Raw genomic sequence first — 26,158 nt, 5'->3', positions numbered from 1 at the left:
CAAAAGGCATGTCCACCATCTACAAGGCACAAGTCAGGAATGTGATGGAATACTCTCCACTTGCCTGGATGAGTGCAGCTCCAATAACACTCAAGAAGCTCGACACCATCCAGGACAAAGCAGCCCTGCTTGATTGCTCCCCCTTCCACAAACATTCAAACCCTCCACCACCGACGAACAGTGACAGCATTGTGTACCATCTACAAGATGCACTGCAGTCATTCACCAATGTTCCTGAGTCAGCACCTTCCAAACGTACAACCACTACCATCTAGAAGGACAAGAGCAGCCGATACCTGGGAACCCCACCACTTGGAGGTTCCCCTCCAAGTCACTCACCACCCTGACTTGAAAATATATCGCCGTTCCTTCACTGTCACTGGGACAAAATTCTGTAACTCCCTCCCTAACAGCGCTGTGGGTGTACCTACACCTGAAGGACTGCAGCGGTTCAAGAAGGCTATTCACCACCACCTTCTGAAGGGCAACTAGGGATGGGCAATTAATGCTGGCCTAACCAGCGACGTCCACATCCTGTAAATGAATTTTTAAAAAACCTTTCTTGCTGAGCGGCCAAAGTTGGTGGCTGCCTTTTCAAGGTGTGCATTGAGCTCATGTTCAAGGGGCAGTTGAACATGTCCTGATCAGAGAACCTCTGTATACTGGTGATGCTGCACCAGTTGCCCAGAAACCAGAGTTCCAAATGTTCATGGATCATCTGCCCTATGTCTGGGTCACGTATGCCTTCGCCATCTGTATCAAGAGAATCAAACTTATGGGACAAGATGATATATGTCTCCTCCGCCTTTGCCCAGACTCAACAACACACTGCGGGGAACAGGCAGCAAACTCTGCTACCTTGGATTGACAGTGACAGACGTTGAGATAAATCAGATGGAAAACATGTTAAGCATTATGTTACACAAAGGCAATCAGAAGTTTAATCCAACAAGAGGCCCAGGTCAGGGAATCTTTACACATGCGCTCTAGCTCAACCTTCATTCTCTATCATCACACTCACTGAGAGCACTGAATTTACCCTTGGATTATTGGCTGAAATTGGGCTTTATGCATTGAACAAATTCGTAGGACGCGATCTACCAGCCGCACCCTGCCCAAACGGGGTGCGTAACACGGCCGGTAGATGTTGAGAGAGACTGGGATTTACCCAGCTCGCCACGTGAGATCTAATGGGATCTCGCGAGACTTCTTGTTGATTACATGGTTAACGGCAGGGTTCTGAGGAAGGTGGAGGAACAGAGAGATCTTGGGGTTCATGTCCACAGATCTCTGAAGGTTGCCACTCAAGTGGATAGAGCTGTGAAGATGGCCTGTAGTGTGTTAGCGTTTATTAACAGGGTGCTTGAGTTTAAGAGCCGCGGGGTTATGCTGCAACTGTACATGACCCTGGTGAGACCACATTTGGAGTATTGTGTGAAGTTCTGGTCACCTCATTATAGGAAGGATGTGGAAGCATTGGAAAGGGTGCAGAGGAGATTTACCAGGATGCTGCCTGGATTGGAGGGTAGGTCTTATGAGGGAAGGTTGAGGGAGCTAGGGCTTTTCTCTTTGGAGCGGAGGAGGATGAGAGGCGACTTAATAGAGGTTTATAAGATGATGAGGGGGATAGATAGAGTGGACGTTCAGAGACTATTTCCTCGGGTGGATGTAGCTGTTACAAGGGGGCATAACTATTAGGTTCGGGGTGGGAGATATAGGAGAGATGTCCGAGGTAGGTTCTTTACTCAGAGAGTGGTTAGGGTGTGGAATGAACTGCCTGCTGTGATAGTGCAGTCGGACACTTTCGGAACTTTCAAGCGATTATTGGATAGGCACATGGAGCACACCAGAATGGCGGGGAGTGGGATAGCTGGATCTTGGTTTTGGACAATGCTCGGCATAACACCGAGGTCCGAAGGGCCTGTTATGTGCTGTACTGTTCTATGTTCTCAATCTGGTTCCCGTCCATTGTGGGCAGGATCAGTATTTGTCAATTCAGCTAATTAGAGGGAGTCTCACTCTAATATGCAGCGCCCCCAATCTACCCGAGTGGTTGTGATCTAACCCCTTCGTCTTGGATGCCTGAGGTGAGTGCCGTTCAGTAATGGTGCCCATAAACGGGGACCAGTCCTAATCGGAAGATGAGATGCTGTTCCTCCAGTTTGCATTGGTGATCAGACCAAGACACCAGGGACACCTCCCCTTCATTGGATTAATTTTGCGGAGCATTTTATGCCTGCTCATGAAGTCAAGTGGGACCATGCTTTTACATCTTATCTAAAATATGGCACTTCCTCGGTAATATCCTTTTAAAGGAGAGCAGCATGACATCAATGGGAGCGAAATGTGTCATGTCATCCAGTCATAGTTTCACTATTGCTTGCGAGCAGAGCACACGGCACACAGCTCTGCTGCTGATGTCTTCCAGCTTTCTATCCATGCATATCTGTCCTCGCATGCCGAGTCGGAATCTGCCCACTCGTGTTTATTCAATCCCTAATGAGTGAATGGTTGCTTTATATTTTTACAAAAACTCAACACCTGAAACAGATGTTGGTGGTGGATGCTGTGCTCAAGTCTCTGGAGTGGGACGTGAACTCCTGGCCTTCTGACCCTAAGCTGTGAGTTCTACCACTCATGTATAGGAGGACTCAAATGCACTGCAAATTTCAACAGTATTAGACGGCCAACCATGCTCTTGGGACACAGGGGTTGGCGATCACAAGGTGTTATGATTAAGGCAGTGGGTTGTTTGACAATGCTCACAAGCCAACCTTTTCACTGCTTCACGTAAAACTGCGGCAAAGCAATTGTCACATAGTCACAGAAACACTTGCCTTTGATTTAAATGTGTGGAAATGGTGTGACACTCTCCGTCGGAAAAGCGCAGGCCGGGAGGCGAGCTGGTAAAGATCTTTCAAACGGTGAAGGATTTCGTTGGGATCGATTTGGAGTAGATATTTTCATGGGGGGGGGGGATTTGGGGGTGGGGGAGCAGGCCCACTGCGGTTTGGGGGGACCCGCCACTGGGGGAGGGGTCACCAATTCTGGAGACGCTTCATTATTGTCCTTTGAAAGGTAAGAACGTGGAGTTTGCTTGCCACGGGTAATAGTTGGCACACAGAAGCATTTAAAGGGAAGTTGGAGAAACAAGCTAGATAGGGGGAAAGAACAAAAGTCAGAGGAAAGGGGGTGGAAGGTAACGCATGTGGAGGCGTGTGACCTGCTCCTGTGCTGTGGAATAGATGCACATCAACGTAAAGAAAAACAGCGATGGAGCCCTGACCATGATGAGCTCCACTGGGCTCCTTGTGCCCAACCCAACAGACTTGAAAGCTCCTGGTTCCCTGGATTTCGATCTCGCTGTGGCCTTGTCCATCCTCTCTAGATGACATTCTCCGGCCCTACATCACATGCATGGGCCCTTTATTTTCCCAATACTGGGTTGATCTTCATCCCACTATGATGCCATTCATAAATCGTTCTTCCAATCACTTGGCTCCTATCTTTTTGAACCTCATCAAACAAAGCCCCCCCAAATTCCCAACTCCTTCCCCATTACCTGCAACCTGATCGTACTGTCAGATCCTACCCATCTTTGGTCTTCTCTCCTTATTATAAGGTCCGGAGAGGAGTCCACATTGAGCTGAACAGGCTGAGTCAAAGGAAAAAGGTTTAATGCAACAGAACAAGAGTACAGAGCAGTTACTCTATGCAGGGGCTAGTGTCATGTGAGAGTACCCTTTAAGAAATGGGTGTTTAAGAAATGTACCTTTAAGAAATGGAGCTGCTCACGTTACTGGAGTGATGTCAGAGTGTGGGTGGAGCTGAGCTCTACTTCTGCTTTTTGGTTTCAGTTTGAGAAAAGTTTGGGTGTGTCTGTGAGCTGCACTGCTGTTGATCTCTGCCATCCAAAGACTATCTATGGATCATTTGGTGAATTCAGAATTATGAATGATCTCAGTATTTAATGTAAAATCTAATGTGCTCCTGTTTGAAAGTTTGTTAAGTCTTTTGGATGTTAAAAGGACAGCATACAGGTTACTTCATGTTGTATTCTTTGGGGGGTGTATTTGATTTACTGGTTGCTAAGATCCTCTGTTTGTTTTAAAAAGGTTAACTTGAGTTCATAGAATAAACATTGTTTTGTTCTAAAAACCACTGGTACATTTTCTGCTGTACCACACCTGTAGAGTGGGCCGTGTGCTCCCCATACCACAATATATTAAACGTTGTGGGTCAGGTGAACTCCATGATACACTTTGGGATTCTCTAAACCCTGACCCATAACACTAGCTCACAGTTCATGGCCCTCTGGTTTTATGCAGGATGTAGAAGGTAAATAATCTTTATTGTCACAAGTCGGCTCACACTAACACTGCAATGAAGTTACTGCGAAAAGCCCCTCGTCGCCACATTCCGCCGCCTGTTCGGGTACAAGGAGGGAGAATTCAGAATCTCAGCTGGTACGGGAATTGAACCCGCACTGCTGGCCTTGTTCTGCATCACAAACCAGCTGTGTAGCCCACTGAGCTAAGGGGGCACCCTGCTCCTCAATGGGGGAGCGTGTATTCCCCATTTGGGAATATCAATTCCCCAGTCTCATAAGGTCCCATGACCTGCTTAAGGTTTCATTAGTGTCCCATGGCCTGCTCAACGGCAGCTTGTGACACTCCCCTTTTCTTTCATCGCTCCTCATTGCGTTCATCCTGTCCTTGCTTCTGGGAGTTACTCCGAGATGTCCTTTCGTGCGTTTTGGTCATGCCATCACTGCTGGGACTAAAAGAACGCCGAACCTCTTGCCTAACAGCACCGTGAGAGCCCCTTCACGAAACAGGCTGCTGAAGTAGGCCCACCGTTACTACCTTCTCAAAACCAAATGGATCAACACATCCCAGGAATGGATCTGAAAAATATAGAAATATAAGTTGCCCCAATGCTCATTGTTATGGGTCAGGGTTTAGAGAAGGCCAAAGTGTATCATGGAGTTCACCTGACCCACAACTTTTAATAGATTGTGGTATGGGGAGCACACGGCCCACTCTACAGGTGCGGTACAGCAGAAATGGACGAGTATTTTTTAAAGCAAAACAATGTTTATTCTATGAACTCAAGTTAACCTTTCTAAAACAAACCATGAACATCTTAGCAACCAGTAAATCAAATACACCCCCCCCCAAAGAATACAACACTAAGTAATCTGTATGCTGTTCTTTTAACATCCAAAAGACTTAACAAACAGGTTTACATTTAATACTGAGATCATTTATAATTCTGAATTCACCAAATGATCCATAGATAGTCTCTGGATGGCAGAATTCAGATGCAGCTCACTCAAAAACACAGACACACCCAAGCTTTTTTCAAAGTGAAACTAAAAAGCAGAAGTAGCGCTCAGCTCCACCCACACTCTGACATCACTCCAGTAACATGAGCAGCTCCATTTCTTAAAGGTACATTTCTTAAACACCCATTTCCTAAAGGTACTCTCACATGACATCATGAGCTCCTCAGTTATGTGCCAGTACTGGTCAGTGAGTTATTTCTCATAACCTTCTGCCCCTAAATGCATTTCCACCTCAACCTCTGTTGTAAGGCCAATCAATCCGACCCTCCATATCGCAATTCATCCCATCGCCATGGGGACACTTATCACACACGTAATTCATTTTTACATGCAAAATATTTTCCTCTCTGGCAAACATTCAGCCCATAGAATTTATTTCAATCTAAGACATAATTATGAGAAGTCAAGGCATTTAAGTTGCTTTATGAAATACTGCAAGTATTAATATTTAATCTGAACACTGATACAATGCACATTCCAAGCCTGTGTGACATTTTAGTTATCTGCATAAATTGTAACGGCAATTACGTGATAACATTTTGTAGTGATTCTTTGCAGTGTTATAAAAGGGGTGATGGCAAATTGGCAGCCCGTATTGCGTCTCTTCCTCATATTTGACTTCAATTAAATCTTTGGGAGCTGTTGCTAAACGTGAATTGCCCTGTTTTATTGAGGCCCACGCTATGGACGGGTTTTCGGCCTGTTCTTATGGCAAAGGGGGCAGTTCACCAGCCAGCAGTGGGATCTTTCAGACCTGCCAATGTCCACGGCGCTCTGAGAGGTTCACCCATCCCGTCGCTAGGGAACCCGCCGCAGTGGTCGGGGGCGGGTGGGGGGGGTCGCCTTTGGCAGGGCCGGAAGATCCCGGTCGTGGGAAGGAACGGAAAATCCGGAACAATATGCATACAAACGATGATGAATGGATTTGATTAATAAAAAGGGCGGCACGGTAGCACAGTGGTATGCACAGTTGCCTCACAGCTCCAGAGTCCCAGGATCGATTCCCACCTTGGGTCACTGTCTGTGCAGAGTCTGCATGTTCTCCCCGTGTCTGCGTGGGTTTCCTCCAGGCGCTCTGGTTTCCTCCCACAGGTGAACGATGTGCAGGTTAGGTGAATTGGCCATGATAAATTACCCTTAGTGTCCAAAAAAGTAAAGTGAGGTTATGGGGATAGGGTGGAGGCATGGGCTTGAGTAGGGTGCTCTTTTCAAGGGCCACTGCAGACTCGATGGGCCGAATGGCACGGTAAATTCTATAAACAATTGGCCCTTCAGGTTTATGTCATGTTGCTAGTTCACTCAAACCCACCTGCTGCAAAATGTGACAACCGTTCGCTTAATGACAAGTTTAATTGCACATCACCAAGTTGACATAGTTCTGTATCGAGTTCCATTTGTCTGCAGTTTGCTCAATCATCAGAAACAAGTTAGAAGTCGTTGCAATGAAAATGTACTGTACTTTGGTCATTGTGCACCTTCAGCACTGTCCTGCTGTGCCAGTGAGGTCAAATTCTCATTCAAGCTGGGGGGAGATGCCAGCGAGTTCGCACATGATTACAGGATTCAGCTGCACTGTGTTCATTCTGACAGGCGGTGAGGCAAGTGGGATGGAGGCTTTTTTTTCTGCTGGACTGACTAGTCCCACGACTTTGATCCCGATGGGCGGATGCTCTCGGAGTCTTGTAGCAGATTTCAAATGAATCACAGAATCAAAGGGTGTTTGAAGATGGAAGATGGTGGGCGTGATTTAACTGTATTGAACAGAGTTCTGTGTCGAGCGTGTTTAGCCGGCGCTGGCAGTGCTGAGAACGACCCCGCTATCAAACCGGACTCTGCTTCAGGAACGCCCCGCCCAGGCCGCACTTAGCCCCATTTCCCGCTCTAACGAGCTCCGCTCGCCCGAGCATGAAGAGATCGAGGCACCATTTTGATCTGGCGCCCTTTATCTCTAAACCCCTCCACCGCAGCCTCCGGACCTTCCTCAATGCTCAATTCACCTAATAGGGGGTCCTCAAGCCCCCCGAACCCCACCTCAAAAGGGCAAGGCATCCCCAGGCCCGGTCTCTAGCACGGGAAAAATGCTACCCAGGCATTGCCAGTTTGGCACCCTGGCAGTGCACCAACCAGGCTGGCAGGGCCACCTCAGCACCCTGACATCGTAAGGTGGCATTTCAATGGTGTCTAGGTGGCACTTCCAGGGTTCCAAGCTGGTAGTGTCAGTGTGCCCAGGTGGCTTCGGGTGTGCCAGGGGTACCACCCTGCCCAGAGCCCGGCCACCCAGAGGCCCCCAAACACCAGGGAGGCCCCCCCTGGGAGGGAGGACCCCCCCAAGTGCCGGTACGCCTGGTCCATGTTTGTTGAGTCCAGTGCTAACCAGCACTCGCTCGGGGTCACCGAGGCGTGGGGATTAGATCCTGTGCCTTGGGTAACACCGGCGAGTGGACATTAGAGTGAGCCCGGCTGCACACTCTAATATGCAAATTCAGGTCCTGACCATTGTGGGCGAGATCCAGATCGAGACACCTTGAGCAATCCCATTAGATCCCGTGTTTTATTTTATATCTGAGATTATCTCACATTCACAGATTACCCTTTGGAAGGGTAAAATTAACAAAGCGAGAGTTGGGTCCAATGTGTGGCAAATCAACAATGAAGCCAAACGTTTCCCTTTTTTGCGATTTTGACAAAAGCTAAATCTGTTTGAGCATGCATGCGCCCAACCTCGCAAAGGACAATTTAGACCCTTTGATCCTTGAATGAAAGGAAACATCAAAGTTAGTAATATAATAAATACGGCTGCAAATGCAGCCGAGCGTGTGTCACTCGCAGTTGACAAGGTCAGATAGTAAGGGAGGATGAAACGATCAGGAAATGATCCCCAGGCTGCTATTCAAGAACAACAAAGAAATAGAAAGCTTTGGGCATATTAAATATAGAATTACGGATGGTACGCCTCGCTCAGAGATTTAAAGATTGTCACATTCATTAAATTACTGACATATTCTGCACTGAAATCACCCAATATTATTGGAGTTTCGACATCGGCCTACCCCGGGAGTGTCTGAAGATTTTCTGTCTCTTGAAATAAAAGCTCTTCTCTCCGGAGGTGAGAGCGGGTCAGATTTGGCTCTTTAGCCATAGTTTAGGTACATGTTGTGTTATGCTGCTTCATGTAGCATACGCTGCTTCCTTGATGTATGCTTTGACAAAGAAAACTCCAGACTATGAAATGAGTTAAACGTGTTTATTGAATTATTAACACAGTTCTCAAATGAGTTCAATTCTCTGCTAATCTAACTGTAATAACTCAGTCTATCTTTCCCAGCCTGCTCTAAACCACGTGCTGGGTGTGATGCTGCTGATCAACCCTGATGTACTCTCTAGATGTCTGCCTGTGGAAAGAGGCAGAGCATGTGTGCCCTGTCCTGAAATATGGGTTGTGAAGTGCCCCCTTGTGGTAATGCCACCTCTGGGTGTCCTGATTACCCATTGGTTGTGTCCTGTTGTAATGACCCGTTGGTTGCATGTCTGCATGTCATGACATCTCTGGTGCTCTCTCTAGTGGTTATTTAGTTGTAGTGTATTTACATTAACCTCTTGTGTATACACAGTGATGCATGTCACCACAGTACACATTTTTCTGTACGCAAGGAGGCCATTTGGCCCATTGCACCCGTGGAAACTCTCAAAAAGGCGTCCCATTCCAAATATGTATTCACATTCTTTTGAATGCTAGTATTATCATATAATTTACAGTGCAGAAGTAGGCCATTCGGCCCACCAACTCTGCACCGGCTCTTGGAAAGAGCACCCTACCCAAGGTCAACACCTCCACCCTATCCCCATAACCCAGTAACCCCACCCAACACTAAGGACAATTTTGGACACTAAGGGCAATTTAGCATGGCCAATCCACCTAACCTGCACATCTTAGGACTGCGGGAGGAAACCCGAGCACCCGGAGGAAACCCACGCAGACACGGGGAGGATGTGCAGACTCCGCATAGACAGTGACCCAAGCCGGGAATCGAACCTGGGACCCTGGAGCTGTGAAGCAATTGTGCTATCCACAATGCTACCATGTTATGGATTCTACTTGTCCCTCTCAAGTCAGTTCAATGTCCTAATTCCTCCCTTTGCTTTTTCAAAGAATTTCCTCGACATGAACAGACCTTTCAACCTGGAATGGGCAGGTTGTGTTATGAAGCAAGGTTGGGCAGGTTAGCCTTGTATTCGCTGGAGTTTAGATGAGTAAGAAGCCACTTGATTGAAACACATGACACCCTGAGGGGTCTTGGCAGGGTGGACGTGGAGAGAATATTTCCTCTTGTGGGCCAACCTAGAACTAGGGGTCACTGTTTCAAAGAAAGGGATTCCCCATTTATAATGGCGATGACGTGGAATATTTTCACTTAGAGGGTTGTGAGTTTTTGGAAACCTCTTCCTGAAAAGGTGGTGAAAGCAGGGTCATAGATTCATAGATTTTATCATAGATTTTTTTTCCAGAGATTTCACTATGCAGACGGAGGCCATTCAGCCCATCGAGTCTGCACCTGTCCTGGAAAGAGCACCCTACTTAAGCCCACGCCTCCACCCTATCCCCATAACTTAGTAACCCCACTTAACCTTTTTGGACACTAAGGGAAATTTAGCAGGCCCAATCCACCTAACCTGCACATCTTTGGACTGTGGGAGGTAACCGGAGCACCCGGAGGAAACCCACGCATGAAGTGTTGGCTAGTGTAGACTTGAGAGATGAACAGACACTTCCAACACTGATGAAGGTTCAACTCAATTTTATTAACTACTTCTAACTAACTAACACACGATGACTGTGGGTCTAAATGATGCTGACTTAAACTACAGACCTAAGCCTTGTCTGAACCAGTTGATTCTCTCAGCACGTGGTGTGAGTCTGTGCAGGGCTGGATGAGTTCTTGTTACACTGAGAGGCAGCACCCAGAATGAGCGGGAACCGTGGTGCCCTCTGCCTTTATAGTGTGTCTATTCTAACTGGTGATTGGCTGCGGTGTTTGTACATGTTGATTGGTCCCTGTGTGTGTCCATCAGTGTGTGTCTGCACCATGATATTCTGGTTTATATTATGACAACACAGACACGGGGAGGACGTGCAGTCTCCGCACAGACGGTGACCCAAGCCGGGAATCGAACCTGGGACCCGGGAGCTCTGAAGCAACCGTGCTAACCACTGTACAACCATGCTGCCCATAAATGTCCGTGATGTGACCATCAATTCACAAGACACATGGTTGGAAGTGAACAGTGGTTTTAATAATCTCACAACGGAGCCTGCCTGCGACGAGATGAACTGGCAGGCAGGCTCAGACTGCCAAGCTTTATACAACCAGTTGGTGGGAGGAGCCATGAGCGGAGCCAAGGGTGGAGCCCAGTACAAACTCCCATGCACTCCCAGTACATCTCCCCCTAGGGGCAGAGCCACGCAACTGCTCGTGTGCCAAGCTTACACAGACATAGTACATCATATGTAATAACAGTGTGAATTACGCTACTGTGATTCAACACAATCTGAATTGAATATTATTTAAGGCAGGGACTGATAGATTCTCGATAAGGCTGATAGGTTATCAGGGGTTAGGCAGGATGCGGATTTGGGGTTACCATCATGGAATTATTAAACGAAGAAGAGGGCTCGAAAGACTGAAAGGCCTACTCCTGCTGCTTGGTCATGTTTTCATTTGCACTTGCTCAATGCTCAGCACATCCCTCTTTCACCTCTTCAGTTTGCCCCAGCGGGCCAGACTTCGATTCCTTTCTCGTTTAGCTGCCCCTTATATGCAACAACCCGATTCCCCGCAACCACTCCCTGTAGTGGCGGGTTCCACCGTCTCAGCGCTGGCCAGGTGAATTAATTTCTCCTGAACTCTCTATTTGCGATATCTTTGTTTTCTCTAATATTGACGTTAAGGCCAACGTTTGCCAATAATTGCGTCAAGCGACAGGTTTTACCTTGTATCTGCATGTGGCTGTGGGAATATCAAGCCAAGTCATCCACAAACTCTAAATCTTCCAGCTGTTCTGCGAGAGTCCAGTGCACGCTATTTCTTCTGGCTCATGCTGTTTGCCTCAAAATCTAATTTTAGAAGAGGCACAGTGGTCAGCATGGTTGCCTCACGGTGCCAGAGATCCAGGTTCGATTCCGGCCTCGGGTGACTGACTGTGTGGGGTCTGTACGTTCTCCCCCTGTGTACGTGGGTTTCCACCGGCTGCTCCGGTTTCCTCCCACAGTCCAAAGATGTGCAGGTTAGGTGGATTGGCCGTGTTAAATTGCCCCTCAGTGTCCAGGGATGTGTCGTTTAGGTGGGGTTGCAATGGGGTGGGGCACTGGGTCGGGTGCTCTTTCAGAGGGTAGGTTACACTCGATGGACTGAATGGCTTCCTTCTGTACCGTCGGGATTATATGATTTCCAATCAATTGCGAGCAAAATTAGGAATGGTGACATCAAGCAGCCTTGTCTCACACCAGCTTGTACGTTGAATTTATCAGAGAGTTCTCCTCTGTGCAAGACTTGACATCTCATAGGTATTCTTCACGAGGGAAATTATTTTCCCTGGAATGCCATAACTCGCCAACAATTCCCACAGGCCTTTTCCCTATCTGGGTAGTGTCGTAAATAGTACCGGCGGGACAGGCAAGGATGTGAAGACCCGAATTGGAAGACTAGAACAGCTTTTATCACTCTCTCCAACATCTGGAATTAAAGAGAGATCATCAAGGCCACAATGCTAAAGGTTCTTCAACTCCAATGTAAAGTCTGTTCTCCTCTATGGCTCTTTGGGGCAGCATGGTAGCATGGTGGTTAGCATAAATGCTTCACAGCTCCAGGGTCCCAGGTTTGATTCCCGGCTGGGTCACTGTCTGTGCGGAGTCTGCACGTCCTCCCCGTGTGTGCGTGGGTTTCCTCCGGGTGCTCCGGTTTCCTCCCACAGTCCAAAGATGTGCGGATTAGGTGGATTGGCCATGCTAAATTGCCCGTAGTGTCCTAAAAAGTAAGGTTAAGGGGGGGGGGGTTGTTGGGTTACGGGTACAGGGTGGATATGTGGGTTTGAGTAGGGTGATCATTGCTCGGCACAACATTGAGGGCCGAAGGGCCTGTACTGTTCTATGTTCTATGAAACATGGAGGACTGTCAAAACAATTTTTGGCGAAAGTCCAATCCTTCATCAACAGATGCCTGTGAAGGATCCTGAGGACACACTGGCCAAATACTATCAATAATATTAGGCTGTGAGAGGGAGCCAAGCAAGACGTAATGGTCTTCCAAATCGAAAGGTGAAAGTGGAATTGGATAGGCTACACTTTGAGGAAGCCATGGATCAACATTACACAGCAAGTTCTCACATGGAACCCACAAGGAAAGAAAAGCAAGGTAGACCAAGAAAAACATGGAGGCGGGAAACAGGAAAGGAGATGAGAGGTGAGGGCTATACACAGCAACAGCTGGAGAGTTTGGCCAAAGACAGTTAGATGGAGAGAATTTGTCCATGGGCTGTGCTCCATCATTTTCTTTTTTAAATTTAGAGTACCCAATTCATTTTTTCCAATTCAGTGTGGCCAATCCACCTACCCTGCACATCTTTGGGTTGTGGGGGCGAAACCCACACAAACACGGGGAGAATGTGCAAACGCCACACGGACAGTGATCCAGAGCCAGGATTGAAACTGGGACCTCGGCGTCGTGAGGCTGCAGGGCTAACCCACTGCGCCACCATGCCACCCGGGCTATGCTGCATCATGAGTGAAAAGGCTGAGAAGAAGCGGAAGGAGAATTCCCTATTGGATTTATTAATGACTGTCTTATATTTAGGCTTTTGAGTGATAATCAAATAGCGGATACATTTTTCTCCTCGTTACTTTACCTTAGCACTTCATAATTATGAAACCTCACTATCAGATCTCCCTCTTATCCTTTTGTGTATCAGTGAAGGGTCTTCTGATTCTCTTCATTAAAATTGCATTGTGCCTTTTGTGCACTTGATGCTAACATAAACACATGTACCAGCAGAGGGAGTCTGCCGTAAGAAAATAAGCAGTTGATGCAATGGTTGAGGTGTACTCCAACAAGAGTCGGTTTGCTCAAGAAATTCTCCCAACAAACTTCTAATGAGTTTTTTAAAAAGGTTGAAATCGGCGTTAAAACAGCAAAGATAAATTTAAGGCATTAATCATTTTCTGGCCAACAATAGTCGCTGCAATTTTCCAGAGATCATGTTCACCTACTAAATTTCCTGCTATTTTCTTATTTCAAAATCTGCTCTGAGATAATGGAAAGCATAATTTAATAGCTTATTGCCATCTAGTGGCCTACAAGAATGAATAGACAGTAATCTGGAGAGGAAGAGATATTTTGACTAAGAAATTAAATGAAAATCGTTTATTGTCACGAGTAGGCTTCAATGAAGTTACTATGAAAAGCCCCTAGTCGCCACATTCCAGTGCCTGTTCGGGGAGGCTGGTGCAGGAATTGAACCGTGCTACTGGCCTGGCTTGGTCTGCTTTAAAAGCCAGTGATTTAGCCCAGTGTGCTAAACCAGCCCCTTGAAATGCTACGGGCCTGTATTACTATTAAAAAAAGCTATCTGAACATGTCTGATTTCAAGTTACCCAGGCAATTAGCAACAATACAACAAAAGCAGTGTTGATATTATGAACAGGAAGAGGTGGTGGGACCACTTCTCCCTTTCCTCACCTCTTGGCTGACTGCAACAAGATGTATTGTTGAGAAGAAATGTTCCAACCCTTTCTAATGCTGTGGCATGAAAGGATGACCACTATCAAGCTTTCTTGTGATATTAAAATCAAAAGAAAGGTTATGTCTCATTTTTGTGGCATCTCAAACATGCAGAAGCTACATGAGAAAAGCTGATTTCGAGAGATGTAGCATGCACTGAGATTACTGACATAGTAATAAGAAAAAAGACCCACCTTTTTAAGTAGTCCTTTAAGATGGTGGTTTAAAAGTGTTGAAAAGCTACAGGATTCTCTCTTAGTTCCTTGGCGTCGAATGGTCACTTTTGCCTTCCACAGAAGGAATTGTGGATAAGCTCCGATGGGAAGGGATATAATATCTTAGGTAAAATAAATTAACCTTTTTCGCTGCTTGAGATGATTATCTTTTATAGGCAGGCATCTTTTCGTCTTTGCTGGGTCTAATCCACCAGTACTGCTGATCCCTGGCAGCTTTGTTGGCTCCCTTTGTGGATTAACCTGACGTCGACCGCCTCTCCAGCTAGTTTCAGTCATGTGATGGCAGTATCGATGTATCTCATTGTCCACTTCATGGATTCCAGTTGATATGATTAATGTACAATGGGCAGATGATTGATATCCAATCAGTATCCCGTGTATGATTAGTTTGTTGTGTTATCCTTCTTCGTGTAGCATAAGCTGCTTCCTTGATGTATGCTCTGACAAAGGAAGGTTCAGACTTGGAGATAGGTTTAACACATTTATTGAACAGTTAACAATTCTCCTACTTGAATTCAACTCTCCTGCTAATCTAACGATAGTAACTCAATCTAACTAACCAGTCTGCACCAAGCCATGTGGTGGGTGTGATGCTTCTGATCTGCACCTGTCCTTTTCTCGAAGTGTCACCTGTGGAAAGAGACCGAGCATATGTTCCCTGTCCTTTAAATGGGTTGTTCCCTTGTGGTAGTGTCACCTCTGGGTGTCTCAATTGCCCACTGGTTGTGTCCTATTCTATGTCTTCATTAGCTGTATGTCTGCATGTCATGGTGCATGATGTCTCTGGTGCTCCCTCTAGTGTTTACTTAGTCTTAGTGTATTTACATTAACCCCTTGTGTATTTACAGTGATGCATATCACCACATAGTTCACTTAAATTCTTTATGTGCCAGGTGTTTTAGCCATTGTTGTAAACTTCTTTCATTGCAATGGTAAGGGGTCATTCAGTGTGCCCCTTATAAATGACAGGAAGGTCCCAATTTGAGAATTTCTGACCCTATTCCCAGGCTGTGTGATTTTTGGGAGTCCCTTTAAAGGGAGAGGCGGTTGACGTCAGGTCGACGTCAGGTCGACGTCCGGTGCGGCTGGTATGGGAACTGAACCGTGCTACCGGCCTGCTTTCAAAGCCAGCTCTTTAGCCCTGTGCTAACCCAGACCCTCATTTAGAGCTCACCTTTTAAACCATCCCCTCATGCAGACGGGAGGTCATGACTCCTCTGGGGTGACTGTGTACCACAACCATTGAAAACCTGACCTGACGCCATCATGTATAGAAGATCAATGGGCATGGAAATGCCGTAACTTGGCATTGGGTGGTAGGTGAGGATATGAACGGACATGGAAGTCTTTGGGGGCTGATGGATTGAGAGCCTTCACGATTTTATTCTAACTGGAATCTTAAATCAAGCTCAAGAAAGCTTGGCAGCATGGTGGTTCGCACTGCTGCCCCACAGCACCAGGGACCCAGGTTCAATTCCGGCCTTGGATGTCTGTCTGTGTGGAGTTTACATGTTCTCGCCATGTATGCGTGGGTTTCCTCCAAGTGCTCCAGTTTCCTCCCACAGTCGAAAGATGCGCAGGTTGGGTGGATTGGCCATGCTAAGTTGCCACTTGATGTCCAAAGGTGTGCAGAATAGCTGGGGTTACAGCGGGGGAGTGGGGGTAGCGTGTTCTTTCAGAGGGTGGGTGCAGACCCGTTGCCCCCCAGCAATGAAGATCCCACCTTTGTGGGCAGATCCTCCTGGGAATTTTCCCGACTCCTGATATCCACCTTGAGGATGAAAATCGAGTTCATTGTCTCTGTCTCTCCAGGAACCACTAACAGAAATCACCTGACTTCGCAGAATCCATTTTGAGAGTATTTTGTACATTATTCCATGTTGCTTTCTTTTCAAATGTACTGTGTCTGCTGCCCAATGATCTTTACGGGCGTGACGTGGGCATCACAAACGCCTCGCAATTTATCCCAGCAGGCACTCTTGACTCCACCCAGCTGCATTGCCCAGTGGCTTTGGCAGTACCTTTGCCAGCTGCGTGCGCCATAGCCACACCATCGATCACCAGGTCCGCCTTTCCGAAGGGTCCAAGCTAGCAGCTACGCCCAAAGATTTCTCCCAAGGTGCACTAAATCTGAGTATGCGGAGCTGACTGTGAGTCCCTCTCCAGTCGAATAGCGTACCCAGGCACCCATGAAAAGTGGGCTCTCGGCAATGTAACCCGAAGAACAATTGCCTGAGTAAGTGCTGGTGCCGGATGAATAAAAATAAACAAGTCTGCAGAGGAAGGGAAAACAGACAATTATAAAAAATAACGCACTTAATGGGGTGAGGGACGACTGCACAATCTATTAACTCGCTGTGGTAGAGTCTACATAACCCACACAGTCTTCAGTGTTTGACTATAATTTATTGGCCGACATCACTGATGTAGGAAATAAATCCATTTTCCCATAAAATACCTTTATAAAATAACAGCATGTTGTTATGACAGAGTACAAGGCAGCGATTTAATCACTGCATTCAAATGACATCTATAAACGGTCAAGCTAAAATCTTAATTAAACTAAATGGGATGCTCATCCTCAGCTATGTTAATTCTTTTTAAAGGCTCTTTCCAAGAGCCGGTGTAGACACTATGGGTCAAATGGCCTCCTTCTGCACTGTAACTTCTATGATTCTATGAAATGAAATAGAAAGGTTTGTTGAGAAATATATGAGTGATTTTTAAAAAAATGTTGGTAGCATTACTGTGGTCACGATTGTGTGCCCGTGTTCATCGCAAGGGCAGACGGCAACGTGACAAATTTCCCCACCCCTTGCTGTTGGCATAATCTATATATGTTACAATCAATCTTAAAATGATTGGTGAGATTTGCTCAGGCAATGCCCCGGAAATGCCCCCTGACATCCTGGCACTGCCATGGTGAGGCAGCCAGAGCAATGCCAGGGGAAAGTGCCAGGGGGAAGTGCCTCGGGGCAGTGCCAGTGGGAAGCTCCATGGATGGGAGGGGGGTGATGGGGAGGGTTGCGAGTTCCCCTTGTACGTTCGGGGATCCTTTATTTATTTATTTTTTCCCAATTAAAGGATAATTTAACGTGGCCAATCCACCTGACTAGCACTTCTTTGGGCTGATTTGATTTATTGTCACATGTACTGGAGTACAATGAAAAGTATTTTTCTGCGGTACAGTACATACATAGTAGACAAAAGAATAATCAACAGAGAACATTAACAAATGGTACATCGACAATCAGTGATGGGTTACAGTGCGGAACAAGGGGCCAAACAAAGCAAATACATGAGTAAGAGCAGCAGAGGGCGTCGTGAATAGTGTTCTTACAGGGAACAGTACAGTCCGAGGGGGAGTCGTTGAGGAGTCTGGCAGCTATGGGGAAGAAGCTGTTCCTATGTCGGGATGTGCGAGTCTTCAGAATTCTGTACCTTCTGCCTGATGGAAGGGTCTGGAAGAGGGCAAAGCCTGGGTGGGAGGGGTCTCTGACAATGCTGTCTGCCTTCCTGAGGCAGCAGGAGGTGTAGACGGAATCAATGGGAGGGTGGCAAGCGTGTGTGACGCGTTGGGCTGAGTTCACCACACTCTGCATTTTCTTGCGATCTTGGGCCGAGCAGTTGCCATACCAGGCTGTGATACAGCCGGATCGGATGCTCTCTATGGCATATCTGTAGGTTTGTGAGGGTCGATGCAAACAAGCCGAATTTCTTTAGCTTCCGTAGGAAGTAGAGACGTTGTTGGGCTTTCTTGACTGTCGCATTAACGTGACTGGACCAGGTCAGACTGTTGGTGATGGGGACCCCGCAGGAACATAAAGCTATCGACCATCACCACTTCGGAGCCATTGATGCAGACAGGAGTGTGTGGCATGGGGGTGAAACCCACGCAGACACGGGGAGAATGTGCAAACTCCACACGGACAGTCACCCAGGGCCGGGATTCGAACCTGGGACCTGAGCGCCGTAGTCCCAGTGCTAACCACGTGCCTCCCAGGGTTCTTTTTTTATATCGGAGATTGGGGAACCCTTTGGGATTCCTGGCCGTTGGGTTTTCCCAGTCCTGCTGTGCCAGCGGGAGTCATGACTGGCCATTTTATTTCCCCAAAGTGTTTAAAAATATGACAGAGAAAGCGGGCAGTGCAACGACACACCACTTTGCGTGACTGAGCCAATGTGGGGAATACCGCCCTATGCGTTGAGTTTCAGGCGCCTTGATTGGCTAGTGCACTTCCTGAAGGAAACATCACGTGGCAACATATGATTTACCAGTCACTGCACGTAATTAGCTTCTAATAATCTGATTGTGTTATGATTGTGTTTGGGCAGCACGGTAGCACAGTGGTTAGCACTGTGCCTTCACAGCTCCAGGGTGCCAGGTTTGATTCCCCGCTGGGTCACTGTCTGTGCGGAGTCTGCACGTTCTCCCCGTGTCTGCGTGGGTTTCCTCCGGGTGCTCCGGTTTCCTCCCACAGTCCAAAGACGTGCAGGTTAGGTGGATTGGCCATGATAAATTGTCCTTAGTGACCAAAAAAGGTTAGGAGGGGTTATTGGGTTACAGGGATAGGGTGGAAGTGAGGGCTTAAGTGGGTCGTTGCAGACTCGATGGGCCGAACGGCCTCCTTCTGCACTGTATGTTCTATGTTCTGTAGCCCCTTTAGTCATCCACTGCCATAATCCAGGGTGATTGAAGCTGGGATTTCACGCGACAGGTTTAATGGATCGGTCCTCTGTAACCTCTTTGGTGGGAGCACAAGTCACTGCAGCGCACAATGTGGTGACGAGCTTTCAGTTATCCAGTCACGGGTTGTGGTTGTCGCTGGCAAAGGCAGCATTTCTGCCCATCCCGAATTACACCTGAGAAGCGGGGGTGAACCGCCTTCCTGAACCCTGGTAGTCCACGTGGGGAAGGAGTCCCAGGAGTTTCGATCCGCCGACAATTGAGGAGAGGCCACTGTATCGACAGTTGCCTGGTCGCGCTGAACTTGAATCCTGCTGAGGTACGAGGCATGATGCCAAAGCTTTTAGCCTTACGCACACCAGAGCAGATGCATTTTTATGAACGCAAAGGAAAAATAAAGCCCTGACAATGTGTCTTTTCAGCAATAGCCAATTGGGAACGCTGTCTGACCTGGCAGGGAGCTTGCAGCCCTGATCTTCCTGTGGAGCTGTTTGTCCTTGTTCCTTTCATTGGTAGAGGTCGTGGGTTTGGAAGGCACAGGCGAAGGGGGTCTGAGTGAGTTGCTGCAGATGGCACACACTGGTGCCAATGTGCCCCCAAGGATGGAGGTGGCGGCTGGTATGTCTCATCGACCAGGAAAGTCTTGAGCCCCAATCTTTTCGAAGATGGCTGTTCCCAGTCAGGGCGATTGAGATGCCATGATCTGGTATCGGCATTCTTGGTCGCAGAACGTCAAAGACTCAAATGGCAGAATCTGTTGGAGGGTGGGGTTAATACTGCTAACTTGTACTCTTGCCTCAACTGATACACAGCAGCCACCTGCATTTTAGACAAGCATGCAGGCCACCAACAGGCCCCTCGATAACCACCAGAAACCACAGGCCATAATGTGACCCGCACTGAGGTAGAGATTGACATGGGAATGAAAGGTCAGCCCATGCTCCAAGCTGACTCGCAAGGATCAGCCATTAGGGAGAATGATAATGGTGCTGCATATCCATATTCTCCTAACGGTCAACATCACAGGGGGAGACAGAAAGAAAACTGAAGAGAGCCAAACATTTATTAGACGAGTGGAGCACACAACTGATGTTATCTTCTTCTTCTTCGGCAATCCCTCGCTAACGCGTACGATTGTCCATCTAAGAAACTTTATGTCACTGGTCATGGGTTCTGTAGATCCTTGCGTGCCTGATGAGTCCGATCCAAAGCCACACCTTCGACCACATGCTTGGCAGGTGTTTACGGGAGGAGGGATCGGTCCTTGGACTCTAGATGGCTGGTGTTACTTGCTCAGCCCCCTGTTCCAGGCCTTCCCTTGCCGTCAAGTGTCGTCGAAGAATGGTACCCCTTCAAGCAGGAGGCTCCCCCCAAGTAGGTCTCGTCTGAGCCAGGGTCTCCCAGGCATTGACGGCTTTGTTGCATTTCTTGAGGTAAGCCTTCAGGGTGTCTTTGAAGCGCTTCCTTTGTCCTCCACTTATTCGGAAGCCTTCCTTGAGCTGTCTGGACTCTGGCCCAGCTGAGTTGGAGTCCGATGATCATTGCCTTGGTGCTAGTGCTCTTGGCTCCTTCAAAGACACTGATGTCAGTACGCCTGTCCTCCCAGCTGATGTGGAGAATCAGGGCGCGATTCTCCGAGCCCCGCGCCGGAGAATCACCACAACCGCGCCCCGACACCGGTGCGCGATTCTCCGAGGTGCGGAGAATCGGCGCCATTTGAGCCGGTGCGTTTGACGTGGGGCCGGCCGCGGGCGGCTGGAATTGGCGAGGCTGCCAATTCTCCTGGCCCGGTGGTCCGAGCGGAAGAAACAGAGTCCCGCCGGCAGCGACCAGGGATGAACGGCGCCGGCGAGACTCTGCGCAAAGGGTGGCCTGTGGGGTGGGGAAAAGCGCTCCTTCACCGGGGGGGTGGGGGGGGTGGGGGGTGCCTTCCAATGGGGTGTGGGCCCACCCCCCCCGGGCCTACTTTGTTGCATGGCCGGCCCCTGAACCCCCGCACCATGTTGCGTAGCCACCGGCATGTTGAAGAATTCCCCCGCGCATGCGTGGGTTGGTGCGGCCCGGCGTGAACCGCTCCAGCGCCATGCTGGCCAATCCAAAGGAGGCGTTTGCGGATTGGATACAATATTGGATCTCTGCGTCGATGTCAGCCTGAGAGGAGAAACGACTCCCCAGGGAGGGGAAACGTTCCAAGTTTGGTAGGGTTAGGGTTAATGTTATATCGTTTGCCTGACCCGATGCAATGAGTGACAACGCACTGATTCAGCATTAACGTTAAAAAAAGACAAACTCGCAAAATTATTCATGTTTCTATGGTGACAGGGTCTTAGGAATCTATCATACCATTGGTTGTCCTACCAGCAAACTATTTTTGATGTGAGAATCTTTGAAGAATCCTGTGCCGAGTATGGGGTGCAGTAGAAATTGCCTTGTCTGTCTGACAGGAATAATCTCATTGCTGCTCTCCATGTGAAATAATCGCGTCAACTGAAGTTACAGGGCAACCCGCGTTCGCTGTCAGCTCTATCGATCCTTTGCCTCTCGATTGTGACTTGTTCTCGATGGTCCTGCTTTGCTCGGTAATTAAGGTAAGATGTCGTCCGTAAAAGAGATCTTTGCATGTTCCTTTCTACGAGTCCCTTCGCTTTGCCATTTTGCACTGTTTCCTCCTCAATTTTGTGTGTTATAATCGATGGGGCCAGTCGCGGCAATGAACAAGATTGTGCGTTTGACAATTATATTGCAGGATTATTACCACAAGCTGATTTCAGTTTGAAACATGTCTGCAAACGTCACCAGAACTCCCAAAGAGCAAATTCTAAATAATTAATTAAGTCAATCAATTTATCACTGATGTTCTGGGGTTGCAGCTGCATGTATGGTTCAGTACGGTTTTGGCCGGTAGTTTTTAAAAATAAGTTGTTCGCCAAAATTCACCTGGCTGCTGGCCAGCACTGTATCCCTGCCCTTGGGTTTTCCGACGGCGTGGGGTGGCTTTAGTGAGAATTCCCATTGACAGCGGCAGAAACAGAGAATCCTGCTGCCAGTGAATGGCGTGCCACGTCCCGGCGCAGAGAAACACGGGGCTGGGAGGCCGGGGAATCCCGCCCATTGTAAAATTTGGAAGGTTATGGGGCTGGATTAACCATCTGTGGCTGGGAAATGGTAGTTCAGAACTGTTTTTTCTTTGGGTGCCAAACCTATACTATAGCCACCTCCCCCCTCCTCCCCCGCCCCCTTCCAGAGTGGAACAATCTCTTTGGGATTTTCATGGAGGATCCCTCCCGTAATTGGCATGGAAGCGGGTTCCCTGTCCATTCAAGGGCATCAGGAAGGCTCTCAAAACTAGAGGGCAGATCAGAGCCCTTCCTAACTCGAGAGGATCAGCAGACCGCATGCAGAGGGTACCACAACAAGGCCCTCTCATCAACGTTTTTTGAATGCTTAAATTAAATTAAAAAAACAGGAAAAGCATCCATCCCTTGTTGGGGTGGTGTGTGTGTGTGTTGTCAGCGGGCAATCTTTGGCTCCACATGTGCCCAGGCAGAGGGGGAAGGAGGGCATGCAGGCTTCACCACCCACCCCCCCCCCCCGCACCCCTCCCCCTGCATCAGCAGGCAGCCGGGCGCCCGCTTTTAACAAGCCAGCTGCCACCCAGCGGGCACGGGTAGCTCTGCCAGACCCTGAGCCTGCCTTGGCAAAAAGTGTCCGGCACGGCCATGAATCGGTGAAAACGTCATGCTGGAAATTGCAAACACCTCCTGTCCCGATCTCAGTGAAAATGCCACCCATGGTGTCAAGCAAACTCCGCCAGGAGCATCATAGAGCCCCACGCCCGTGACTTCAGCGCATAAAGCAAGGCTGACAGTCCAATGCTGTGAGATGGCCAACTTTCAAATGAGATGTTAATGAAATGAAAATCACTTATTGTCACAAGTCGGCTTCAAATGAAGTTGCTGTGAAAAGCCCCTAGTCGCCACATTTTGGCACCTGTTCAGTGAGGCTGGTACAGGAATTGAACCCCTGCTGCAGGCCTTGGCCTGCTTTAACAAGCCAGATATTTAGCCCACGGTGCTAAATCAGCCCCTGGCTAACAGGAAGAACTCTCAGGTAGGTGTGAAAAATCCAATGGCGCTTGATGTGTTGGGTAAGCTGGGTCTGCGAGGACTGCGTTTACTGGAGCAGTGAGAGAGACAGGATTCCAACACTTGAAGAAATGCAACTCTATTTTATTGAACTCTGAACTATCATACATACTTTAACTGTGGGTTGACACTATGCTGAGTTGACTGGAGACCTGAGGCTAACCTGACCAGACTATCTTACTACCACATGGTGTGTGTTCTAGTTGCTGCTCACAGGCTCTGACTGTCTCAGAGGCTGGATCCCAAGAGAGCGGGAAAACCCTAACCCAGTGCTAACCCACTGCGCCACCGTGCTGCCTCTTGACCAGTATTTAACCTTCAATGCACATCACTAAAAAAATAGATTATCTGCTCGTTATGATTTTGCCCTGTTTGGGACCTTGCTCTGCACACATTGGCTCCCACGTTTCCCACATTACATCAGTCACCAAACTTTAGAAGTATTTAATCAGCAGTAAAATACTTTGCGGTGTCCTGAGGTGGCGCAATGTCAATGCAAGTCTTCCTGTCCTCAAGTCTCCAGCTTCGAAGATGCAGTGCCAGAACAGTTTGCAAAGAAACTTCTAGCTGCAAAGTGCTCTTATGCTCTGCGCAGGGGTCAATTTAATGGTGCTGAATGCTCTCGACGCCAAAGCTGTCACACTGTTCTCCACATGCAAATCTTTAATTTAAATCATCTTAAATTTACTGTTTCATTGACTGAATTATTATTGCTGGGATCCAAGGGTTTAGCATTTGTTGATTGTCTGTGTGTTTTCAATTTCCATTTAGCCCGTCCTCATCTAAGTTCAAACTACCCATTACAATTTCACATTCAAAAAGAAATTGCGTTCTCTGTAATGAAGTGCACTTTACAAAGGATAATTATTTTGATAATTTGAACGATCAATTGAAATTTAAACAGCACAAACCAGTTGCTTAATTGCATCGCATTTACTACTTCAGCCACCACACAAAATATCACTTTTCCTCACCAATTTTTAAAAAATCTGTTCTGCTGAACAAGCGTTTGCATTTATCCAGCAGTTTTCACAACCACAGGGCAGCCCAAAGCTCTTTTCAGCCATTTTGTGTTTTATTCGTTCAAAGGATGTATCACCGGATGTGGTATTATCATAACTGTCAGAACTGCAAGGGTTAATGTAGTGTTGAGAGTAGCCACTAGAGGGAGCTACAGTTAAACTATATAAGGCAGTGATACTAAGGTTTGTGGGAGAGTGTGTGCAAGAGTTAGCTTGAGTCAGAAGTACAGATAGTGTAAGTGAGAGCAGATCATAGTTTAAACCGGTAGTGAGATTAGCTTTAGATGAGTGTAGTTTAGATATTTTTAATCAATTGTGTATGCTTTACGAGTATGTGTCAAATACAAATTAGTAGTATTAATAAATTTCTAGCTTTGTTTAAGTTAAAGCTGTTTTGTGGTCTTTGTGAACACTGCGCCAACCATCCTGAAATAACAACACAAAGAACACCACACTGGAAAAGCCAACATTTATTGCCAATCCCTACTTGCCCTGCAGAAGGTGGTGGTGAGCTGCTTTTTTGAACCGCTGCAGTCTCTATGGTGTAGGTACACCCACTGTGCTGTTAGGGAGGGAGTGCCAAGATTTTGCCCCAGCGACAGCGAAGGAACGACGATATAGTTCCAAGTCAGGGTGGTGAGTGATTTGGAGGGGAACCTCCAGGTGATGGGGTTCCCAGATATCTGGTGCTCTTGTCCTCCTAGACGGTAATAGTCGTGGGTTTGGGAGATGCTGCCGAAGGGTCCTTGGTGAGTTCTTGCAGTGCGTCCTGTATGGCGCACACGGCTGCTACTGTGGGTCGGTGGTGGAGGGAGTAAATGTTTGTGGATGGGGTGCCAATTAAGTGGGCTGCTTTGTCCTGGATGGTGTCGAGCTTCTTGAGCGTTGTTCGTGCTGTGCTCATCCAGGCAAGTGGAGAGTATTCCATTACACTCCTGACCTATGCCTTGTAGATTGGGGAGGCTGTGGTGTTGTGTTATTGTGGGTGACTAATCCAGAGACCCAGGGTAATGCTCTGGGAGCCCACGTTCAAATCCCACTGTGGTATGTGGTCGAATTTGAATACAATAAAAATCAGGAATTAAGAGTCCATTGCTGATTGCCGTATAAACTGCAGGGTGGGGCATAATGGAGTCGGCAACCAGCTCTGCAGAGATTGGGCACCATCATTAAAGGTCTTCCCGATCAGCATTGCAGCCTAACGGCATTGTTCCCCAGAGGCTGGGAGCTCACACCAGCACTGCGGGCGGCTGCGCGTGCCCAGAGCCACGTGACATCAGTGTACCTGCTCCTGGGTCAGCACGCTGACGTCAGGAGTAGGCGGTCTGCCTCACTGGGCTCCGGGCCTGTGCACTGCTGACGGGGCACGCATGCGCAGCACGGCTGGCATTCTGAAAGCCGGTCGCGGCCATTGGGCACTTCTTCCCACGATCGGGAACGCTGTGATAGATGGCCCCGCGACCCTCCCGACACCCGCCCGCGGCCCACCTGCGGATCACGACTCTGACTTTGAAAGTGACTGTGTTATTGGAATATATATGCCACTGTGTGATGTAGATGATGATGTAGCAGTGACATGGGCAGTCAGGCACCAGATTCTCTCCCAGGACAGATATACCCACCCTGTGGTCTGTCTTTTATTTAGCATTCATAAACCAGTTGAAAGTATATACCAGAGTAAGGTAGAACATGTATATCAGATTCCCGTACCACACCAAGAGTCCATAGATGGGCCGGGATTTTCCCTTACCCGGCGGGGCGGAGGGGTCCCGGCGTAGCGGAGTGGCGCCAACCACTCCGGCGTTGGGCCTCCCCAAAGGTGCGGAATTCTCCGCCCCCTTGGGGGCTAGGCCCGCGCCGGAGTGGCTCCCACTCTGCCGACTGGCGGCAAAACCATCGTCAACGGCCTTTGACGCCCGCCGGCCGGCGTCGGGGCTGGCCGGAAGGCCT

Source organism: Scyliorhinus canicula, chromosome 24, assembly GCF_902713615.1.
Source record: "Scyliorhinus canicula chromosome 24, sScyCan1.1, whole genome shotgun sequence".
Classification (NCBI taxonomy): Eukaryota; Metazoa; Chordata; class Chondrichthyes; order Carcharhiniformes; family Scyliorhinidae; genus Scyliorhinus; species Scyliorhinus canicula.
The sequence above is the reverse complement of the archived record's forward strand: the minus strand, read 5'-3'. Positions refer to the sequence as shown.